The 10,240-nt window shown below is 43.8% G+C and overlaps 2 non-coding genes across 2 annotated transcripts; both read right to left on the bottom strand.

Annotated features, from left to right (window-relative positions):
• Positions 1-1,605: 1,605 nt before the first annotated feature.
• On the bottom strand, positions 1,606-1,769 carry LOC122142892. The gene has a single exon (XR_006158840.1). It is a non-coding gene; the product is annotated as a U1 spliceosomal RNA (small nuclear RNA).
• Positions 1,770-2,290: 521 nt separating this feature from the next.
• LOC122142890 lies at positions 2,291-2,485 on the bottom strand. Its single transcript, XR_006158838.1, has one exon. It is a non-coding gene; the product is annotated as a U2 spliceosomal RNA (small nuclear RNA).
• Positions 2,486-10,240: the final 7,755 nt, after the last annotated feature.

Genomic DNA, 10,240 nt, shown 5'->3' with positions numbered 1-10,240 from the left:
GTGTCCAAATTCCTGACATCTCCTACAATATTGAGGCTGACCAGAATACACTATGTATCCCCTTACCCCTGCAATCTTAAAACTGGCCGGAGGATGATGATAACCCTGAAAACCAGCTGGGTCCTCATTGAGTAACACTTGATACTGCCTTTGTCCATTCCACACCCCGAATCTGTCTCTTCTGTACCTTGCCGTAGATATTATTATAACACGGTTTCGAAGAAAAGATTCCACCTCTTCATCTTCCATGTTCATGTCAAACATATTGATTGTCAAAATCAGGAAATTATTTCTCCCCAAAGACTGCATTCTAAACTTATCCAGAGGATGCTCACCTTCCTTTTCTCTGAACTTTTCCAAAAATCCCTGGAACAAAATACTGTCTTTCATCGTGACATCAAAATACTTGTCTTTGCCATTTCTTTGAATTCCAAGAATCCCCGGAGGCTCAATCTTCAACAAATCGATGATGAATTTTTGGAGGAATTCCTCTCTTTCTGGCATCTCTTCTTCTCTGGATCCTTCCCAGTAGAGTCTCGTCGTGTTCTTTATCCTTCTCGAAAAAATTCCTTCCGCCATCTCTTCACCACTCTTTCTCAAAACTTTAGCCACCAAGTACTGCGGTCATGCCACTTGCACTTGATCTTAGCCAAAAGGCCAAGAAGCGATGCTGCTATGGGGCAGCGGGGAGGAAGCGGGACATGGCCATGCCCATCTCGGCTTTGGTAAGTCAGGGAGACCTGAAACGCTGGGGGATGGTAGGACCCTCCCCCGCCTGCAACGTCACCGAGCCTCGCCCCGATCGGCCCGACGGTGGCTCTGCTGCGGCGGAGATTACGGCATCGCTCGTAACTCCCAAATGGTTTGTCGCAGAGCCACGTGCCTCATGTCATCGGAATCCTTGGCTCGAGCCGAACAAGAGGCAGGTCTCGAATTGGCAGGTCACTCTGGCGACATTTTCGGCTATTGTGGATTTTGTCGAAAACTTTCTTTTGCAAACCAGCACCAGGTATTCGGCCCAGTCCGAACCAAAGCAGCACAGAAAGATTCTCTGGAGTCTGACGGTCAATAATCATCCAAAAAAAGTGGAAATTTCCATCCACCTTGGCGAGGGGCCCTCAAAACGTTCACAGGTCGTGTGGCCCAGGTTGCAAAAATGGCTATAACTCCAGAGAGGAATGAGATCACTTCACCCAAATCGGCACGCCTATGCACGGGCTAAGTCTGTGGTCAGGAGAGAAAGGGCGCTGCGACTGGCCACTTGGTGGTGCTGTAAGGTGAAAAAAAAGGAAAAGGAAATGAAAAAGGACAACCAAACAATCATGAAAACAGCTACAGCTCGGCAACAGTCAGTCCAATCGACTTGAAAACTGAGGTCTGTGAGAAATTTCAACTAAACCGCCCACCAGGGGCCGATTTTTCAAGAGCGCAAGTGACTTTTTTATTTTTTCACACAGGCACAACCCATACCAAGCATATAACAGAAGTTCTCCTTCTGAACAGCTCTCTGGATCATTGAGAACCTGAAAAGTAAGCCAGAACAAACGCTTTGTATAAAAAAGGATCAGGAGAGAAAACCCATCTGCTTTTTTCAACCAGCACTTTCAGGGGAGAGCACGAACGCAGTCCCCCACTACCATAAATTATGCAGTCAAGATTCCCACATTTGGGGAATTCGCAGGGGTCAGCATGGCCGGAGTGCAATGGACGAGCCTCGCCCTGGGTGAACCGGCTTCTTGATCATGGTGTCTCCCCTGCCAGGTAAGCATGAAGGCCCAAGCAGCCAGTCAGAGGTACCATTTCCGTCTCTACCGTCCTCATCAACGGTGAACCCCCGCCCCTAGCAAATGAAGGACGGCTGCCTTCCGTTACGGGCCTGCAAACTGCCAAGCGTTGGCACGAGCCGGCAATTCCCAACCCTGGTTTTAGATCAGTGTTTCCCAACCGCGTTCCTGGAGGCCCCCCAACACTGCATGAATGTGTTCTATGTCACCTTAATCAAACACACCTGATTCAGATCATCAGCTCATTAGTAGAGACTCGAAGATCTGAATCGGGTGTCTCAGACAAAGGGTCTCTGTTTTAGATGACTCCCTTTAACCAAACACACCTGAATACATCAATAACCCAGTTAGTTAAATACTCAAAGAAATAGTTAGTGTAAAACAGAGTAGAATACTCAATAAAACAGCAACCATGGCATCTGCAAGGGCAGACCTCAGGGGGAGCCAGGACAAAGCCCTCATTCCTTTTTCTGTTATTCGTCACAATAAGCAGCAATCCCTGAAAAGGGAAGCACACCGTTCCTGGAGACACTGCAATACCAGGCCGATGCGTGGAGTGGACAGAGCAAAAATCCAAAATTGATCCAAAAATCATTTTAATATGTAGTCCCCAGGTAGGGGACGTATCAGATATTAAACTGATAAGAACAGATTTTTTTTCTTTTTCATAGTTTTATTGTCACAGTTTCATTAAAAGCCATATTAGCACACATGAAGTACACTTCATTTAAGAGACACAAAGCACAATAAATGCAATTTGGTCAAAAGTGAAGTAATACAATGTTGAATGTCATCAGAGTCTGTGTAAACAATATTTCAAAGGTACAATATTTTGTAAAATTAAAACAATCAATGAAAGGATAAAACAATAAGACACAAAGTTTAAAAGAAGGGTAATGAGGTAGAAGAACATAAAACATGTGTCAGTAAAACCACTTTAAAAGCTCTCTCTTTCTATTGTATAGGAACGGGTGTGTCCTTATAAACATTTTTTTCATCCACCCAGCTCTCCAAAACCAGTCCCAAGGACCCTCTTAAACCGAGGCACCGCTGCTCCACCCATGATGTTATAGGAGCATCTACGGGCAGTCAGGGCTCGTGGCCATGGGAACCTTTCCTTGTGAAGCTCTGGTCCCCACGTCCGAATGGCGACATGCAGTGTACTCCTGCAGCCTTGATTTTGCCAGCTGTACGATGGCGTGGAGGGACACCTGCATGCGCTTCCCTACCAGCAGGTTTCTGGAGGTCCAAATGGCGTCTTTGATGCAGTTGAGGGTGAGCCACCATTTGGTGTGCATGTGTACTGGCATTTCTTCTTGGCTCACCCCACCTATGACCATCAGGTAGTCTGGGACCCCCCCTGCTGGCAGGTACGGGAATTGCTGGGGACCAGCTGTTGCCCACAGGTCCCTCATGGCACTGCACTCCCAGAGTGCGTGCCTCACGGTCTCTGGTGCGCCACACCCAGGCCGTGGGCAGATGGAAATCTTTGACATGCCTCGGGAGTGCATCACGGCCCTGACCGGGAGGATCTCGTGGGCAATCATCCACGGCAAGTCCCGGTGTCGGTTCTGAAGAGCTGGGTGGGCCACATTGCGCCAAACTTTTGGGGCTTCAACCATGGTGAGCCCGTGCACTGAACACACTTGTTCCCGTTCCTGCACACAAGAGAGGATAGAGCAGTGATTAGTTAAAACTGTCTCACTTTCTTTCTCCAACTTAAAAATCTTTAAGAACTTTTTTATGAAATTGTATGCAGGGGGTTGATCGAACGCAAGGGGTGTCGTCAAGTCTACTGATAAAATTTTAAGGGATCTTAAAAAGGACCCCAGAGCGTACTTTATGTGGAGTGCTGTATATTTGGCCCCTAAAATCAAAGAACTGGTATGCCTTTTCCTCCGCTTTTTGGTGCTTTTTTTACTGTTTCTCTTTTTAACCTCTCCCACTTCGACCCCCATAGAAAGTAAAAGATGGCTCGGTCCAGGGATAGGAGAAAAGATCTAGGGGGGAAAAAACCAGAACATAACAATAAAAACAAGGGTAAAATCACTGCTTTTATGATTAAAACTTTTCCTTCAAAAGTCAATTGTCTCAGTCCCCAGAATGCCAATTTTTTCCTTACTGTCCCAATTGCATCATGCCAATTTCCACTCCCACCCCCCTCTCTGTTAAATTTAACCCCCAATATTTTTAAATTTGTGTTTTGAATGTTAAAATTTAATCCAGCGATCTTGCTAGGTTCCCATGAACCATAAAACTGTGCCTGGGTTTTGTCTCTGTTTAATCTGGCTCCAGATGCCTTCCCAAACCATTCTGTTAGATCCATAGTCCTCTGTATGGATAAAACATCCGTACACAAAAGATTCACGTCGTCCATATATAAAACAGTCTTTGCAGTCAGTCCCCCAGTCCCAGGTATGGTCAGTCCATTAATCCATTGATCCCTTCTCAAGACCTGTTCTAGAGGTTCAATGCAAGCCACATATAGAAGAGGAGATAACGTACAGCCCTGACGGACCCCACTGCGTATATGTATCGCTTTTGAAAGATTCCCATTAACTAAGATTCTGCTGGTTATGTCCCTATACAGCAATCCCACCCAAGCTAAAAATCTTCCAGAAAACCCCATTATTTCCAAAACTTGAAACAAGTAATGGTGCGAGACTCGATCGAATGCTTTTTTCAAAATCTAAATTTACCACTATCAACCGAATATTTCTGTCTCTCACATAACAGATAGCATCTCTTATCTGTACGAGGCTGTCCGTGATCTTCCTTCCTGGGACTGCACAGGCATGATCTGGGTGGATTAGGTCTTCTAAAACTGTTGACATCCGTCCTGTTAAAAGTTTACTAAAAAGTTTACAATCAAAGTTTAAAAGGGTTATGGGCCGCCAATTTTTCAGGTTTGTCTTGTCATCTTTTTTGTGTAATAATGTCATTATACCCATCCTAAAACTGTCCGGGAGTCGATCGAGGTTGTCAAAGTCATTAAAAACTGCCAATAAGTCTTGTCTTAAAATGTCCCAAAATGTCAAATAAAATTCTAAAGGAAGACCATCAGCTCCAGGAGACTTACCCCTTTTGAATTTTTTGATACTTTTATCCATCTCAAGAAAGTTAAAATCGTTTATTAAAATACCACTATCTTTTACTGTTTTGTCCACGAAGGTTAGAATTTCATTTAAAATACTATGATCGCTGTTCTTTTCCTCATACAGCTTCTCATAGAAGTTCTCAACTACTGTTAAAATGTCTTTTATATCTGTTTTAATGTCTTCTCCTTTATCTTTCAAACTTACCATCGTTCCACCTCTTTTAACAATTTTCTTAAAGAAATACCTTGTACATTTCTCTCCCTCCTCTATTTCCTTCTCTTTACTCCTCAGAATAACTCCTCTGCTTTTAACCTCAGCCAATTCCAACATTTCTTTTTTTACTTCTTTAATTTCATCAATAAAATCAAAACCTTGATTGTGAAGATAAAAGTAACGTTGTAAACGCTTTTGCAGTCCCATCATTTTTCTCTTTTCTTTTTTCTTTTTTCCCACCCAGCTAAAAAACTCTTGGTCCTTGCCTTCACCATCTCCCACCACTGTGCTCGTGAATCAAAAAAGTCTTGTAAAGTCTGCCATTTGTTATACTGCTCTCTATATTCTTTCACTATATCCTGATCCTCTAACACGGAGCAGTTTAACTTCCAAAGACCTCTGCCTGTAGTCACACCAGGGGGAAGTGATAGAGTGCAAGAAAGCATAGTGTGGTCAGAAAAGAAAAGGGGGGTTGATCTAGCATCCATTAACGACCAGTCTCTGATAAAAATATAATCAATGCGGGAAGCTCTCTTACCATCACCACTGAACCAGGTGTAGCCCGCATTATTAGGATGCATGGATTTAAAAACGTCCGTCAGTCTAAAATCTGTTGTTATGTTTTTCAATAAAATTGTCGTTTTGTCCTCTTTAAAATCTTCTGCTGCCCCTTTCCTATCTTTTCTCTGTAGAATACAATTAAAATCACCTGCAAAAATCAGGGGCATCTTGCCTAGCAGATGGGACTGCATATCTTTTAAAAGGCTATACCTGTCATTTTTATCTGGATATCCATAAATATTTAAGACATTAAAAACCCTTCCTAAAAAAGACAAATTAAGTAAAATAGCTCTTCCGTCTCTTACCACCGTGCTCCCCTTCACCAGGATTTGAGGATTTTTTATCAAAATGGCCACTCCATCTGCTTTATTATTGTTGGATCCACTCCAAATGGAGGGTCCGTGTGGCCATTTGTCTTCCCACTTCTTATAATTGGTTAAAAAGGGGAGAGAACATTCTTGCAGTAAAAAAAATGTCAGAAGGGACTGTACTTAAAAAAGGATAAAAATGTTCTGTGCTCGTATTTGTGACCATACACTTCTCACATTTAAAGTTGAGATTGTGATTGCCATGAGCTGTGATATATAAAAGGGTATATAAAACATAAAAATCATTATTAAATAAAAGAATAAATAATAAAATGACAGGTAAAACCTTAAGGGACTATAGACATTTATTCAAAAAATAAATCCATTTCTTGTAAGTCAGGCCCTTCCTTTATTCCTATAAGGGAGGAATCTGGAATTTGTGCCTGTCTTTCTGCTAAGGGCAGCTCTGGGAGTAGATGTTTTGAGCTCTATCGACAAGAAAGAAATTTCATTTGCAGTGTTCAAAGGGAACAGCCTGTTCAGGTCACCTGAGGAAGATGACTCTGACATCTGCCCCATACAATCTTTTTTTTCAATTTCTTTCATGAGGGGGGATTGTGCAGCCCTCTTCTTAGTCAGCTGAGCACATGGAAAGGAAATGTCCAACTTACCTTCTTCCTCTTTTTCTTCTTCTCCTTCTGAACCCTGGTCTTTACTTCCAACAATATCACCTGTTTTTTTCTATTTCGTTTCTTTCCGTTTGAAGATTTTCCATTGGGGTTTGGTGTTGCTCCTCCCCCTTACTTTCTCCTCCACCACTCCCCACACTTACCTGAAAATTCAAATCTATAGGCTCCGCCTCCTCGTTACCACTGGAAATGTTTGTTACAATGGCCATTTTGTTGGCCTTAACTCTATTGGCAAAATATTTGGGGCAATCTCTGTAGAGATGGTCCATTTCACTACAAAGGTTGCACCTTCTGCCATTGGGACATTCCTCAAAGATGTGCCCAATTTCTCTACACTTTTTACAAAATAACTTCTGGCAAGCTTCGACCAAATGCCCAAACTCTCCACATTTCCGGCAGAGCTTGGGCATGCCCTGGTAGTGTATGTAGCCTCTGTTTTCTCCAAGTACTATCATTGATGGAAGATGCCTCAGGCCCTGGTGCCCCTGGGGGTCTTCCCACTGTTTAATGGGTACCCTCCAGGAGCAATTCCAGATTCCATCTTCATCTAACACCTTCATAGCCTGGCCTGTAACAGTGCAGTATCTCCCCAGCCATATGCAAATGTCCTCTCCATTCACAGTCTCATTGAACATCCTAACTATAACCACCTTACGGGAGTTATCAGTTAACTTCTCAACCTTAAACATGGAGAACTGGGTCTTAAGTGTCTCAAACCTTTGCCAGAAATCTGTAAGAAGTGCTGAAGTCTTAAAACTAACATCAAAGCCTTTGTTAAAAGGCAGGGACAGAATACAATTCAAATCCAAAGGATTAAAACCTAGAACTTTTTGAACAAACTTCCAAGAGAAGTCCAGTCTAGACAATTCAAAAAGTTTTCCTTCTTTTTCTAGAAACAAGAAATGCACACTGTGGTGCCTCCTCAGACCGGCACATGCAGCCGACATGACGGAGGCACCACTAACTTTTAAAAAACCTTAAAATACAAAAGTAGAATAAAAGGACTTACCTTGACAATTATGTAGAAAAGCTCCACACGAGCAGGAAAAATGTACCTCCAAACAGATTAAAGCCTGCACTATAGAAAAGAACAAGCCTAAGGTCTGCCTGGGGGCGATCGCAGTCTTAGCCAAAAGGCCGAGAAGCGATGATAAGAACAGATTTTTTTTTTTTTCGAAAAAGTTTTATTGTCACCAAAGAACAGGTACTACATAAGAACAGATTTTTTATTTATTTATTTTTTTCGAAAAATTTTATTGTCACCATTTTCATTTTTTCCATTTGCATTTGTACATTTTTACACACATTTTTCTTTTCAAGCACACGTTAAAACAAGCAATTAAATATAAATACACATGGTAAAATAAAAGGAATACAATCTTTGTAAAAAAAAAATCAAAGTCCATGTTTGTGGTGTGTTTAAAAGGTGTGATCGATTTCAAAAGTAAAATACAAATAAAAAAAAACAAAAAAAAAAAACAAACAAGCATCATATTTCTGTCAATAAAACCAATTCCATTTATAAAACACAATAAAAACACCAATTAAAAGTCTTCTGTTGTGCAAGACCGGGGGTGAGTCCTTATCAAGTAGGTCTTCACCCCACTCTCCAAAACAGGCACACGAGATGCCACTTTGTCTGCTCAGCGGAGATCCCCTCTCCTCCGGCCCGCTGGCCCGCTGTTCCCGTAGCCAGATTGGTGAGGGTGCATCTACGGGCAGCCAGGGTCGGTGCCTGCCGGGACCCTCTCCGTGCAACCCCGGCCCCCCCGTCCGAATATCGTCGTCCGGTACCCCTGCAGCATTGATGTTACCTTTAGCTCGCATGCATGGAGGGTTGCCGTAACGCACTTCCCCATCAGCAGGTTTCTGGTGGCCCAGATGGCATCCTTGATGATGTTGAGGGTGAGCCAGAGCGAGGTAAATTCCTGTGCCGACAAGTCCTTCAAGCCCCGGCCCACCCCAAGGATGGCGAGCTGGTACCCGAAATGGGCCCCACCCGCTGGTAGGCACAGGAAATACAGGGGGCTGGTTCTGGCACACACGTCCCGTGAAGCGCTGCACTCCCAGAGCAGGTGGTGGACGGTCTCCGGGGAATTGCAACCGGACCGAGGGCAGATGGGGTTTTTGGCCATGCCTCTGGAGTGCATAACCGCCCTGACCGGGAGGATCTCATGAGCCACCATCCACGATAAGTCCTTGTGCCTGTTCTGGAAAGCGGGGTGAGCCGCATTCCGCCAAACTTGTCTGGCCTCACTTAGTGTGAGGCCCGGAACTGGACTCACCGGTTCCCGGTCCTGCACAACAGAAATGAGAGACTTGTGATTAATTAAAATGGTGACATCTTGCTGTTCTAAAAATTTCTTTAAAAACTTTTTGATAAAACTATACTCTTTAGGTAGGTTAAAAGACACTGGGCATTTCAGGTCTACTGGTAAAATCCTTAGGGTTCTGAGGTAGGACCCCATCCAGAATCGGGTCATGGCTGCTGTCTTGTTTTCGCTGGATGGGGTCACTGCATATCTGATATGGAGAGAGGTAAAACAGCTGCCTAAAAACAGGTGGGGGTCTGGGAGTCCTTTCCCCCCATTCTCTGGTCTTCTTTTGACAACCTCCCTCTTAAGGCACTCCCACTTAGACCCCCACAGGAAGTAAAAAAAGTCCTCTCCAACCTCGCCAGGAATTTCCGTGGGGGGCTAAAAACAGAAGAGACAAGTAAAACAACGGTAAAATCACAGATTTAAAAATTAAAACCTTGCCTTCAAACGTCATCTGTCTCAGTCCCCAAAACCCCAGTCTTTGCCTAGCTTTCCCTAAAATGTCAGTCCAGTTACCCCGTCCTCCACCCTTTTTGTCAAACTTCACTCCTAAAATTTTGAAATCATTCTCTTTAAAAGCTAAATCAAGCCCACCTGTGTCTATGTCTCCCCACGGCCCGAAGAGCTGGGCCTCGGACTTGTTTCTGTTAAGCTTAGCGCCCGAGGCCCGACCGTACCAGTCAGTCAAGTCCAATGCTCTTCGTATAGATAAAACGTCCGTGGCTAAAAGAGTTACGTGGTCCATGTATTAAACACAGGTCGCCGTCAGTCCTCCCGTCCCAGGCAGGTCTAGTCCTTTAATCCATTTGTCCCTTCTCAAGATCTGTGCCAGTGGCTCAATACAAACCACATACAGGAGGGGAGATAACAGACACCCCTGTCGGACGCCGCTGTGGATATTCACATTTTTTGATAGATGCCCGTTAACTAAAATTCTGCTAACCAGATGGTTGTATAGCAGTCCCACCCAGGCTATAAACCTCCCTGGAAACCCCATTTTTTCCAGTATCTTGAAAAGGACCTGGTGCGAGATGCGGTCGAATGCTTTTTCAAAATCTAAATTTAGGACTACTCGCTGAATGTTTCTGTCTCTCGCGTAACAGATGGCATCTCTGATCAGTATCAAGCTGTCCGTGATCTTCCTCCCAGGCACAGAACATGCTTGATCCGGGTGGATCACGTCCTTTAAAACGGTCGACATACGCATAGATAAAATTTTGCTAAAAATTTTGCAGTCAAAGTTTAAAAGTGTAATTGGTCGCCAATTCT

This window comes from Cyprinus carpio, unplaced genomic scaffold (genome assembly GCF_018340385.1).
Source record: "Cyprinus carpio isolate SPL01 unplaced genomic scaffold, ASM1834038v1 S000000371, whole genome shotgun sequence".
NCBI classification, from domain to species: Eukaryota; Metazoa; Chordata; class Actinopteri; order Cypriniformes; family Cyprinidae; genus Cyprinus; species Cyprinus carpio.
This window is presented reverse-complemented; position numbering and strand designations above follow the sequence as displayed.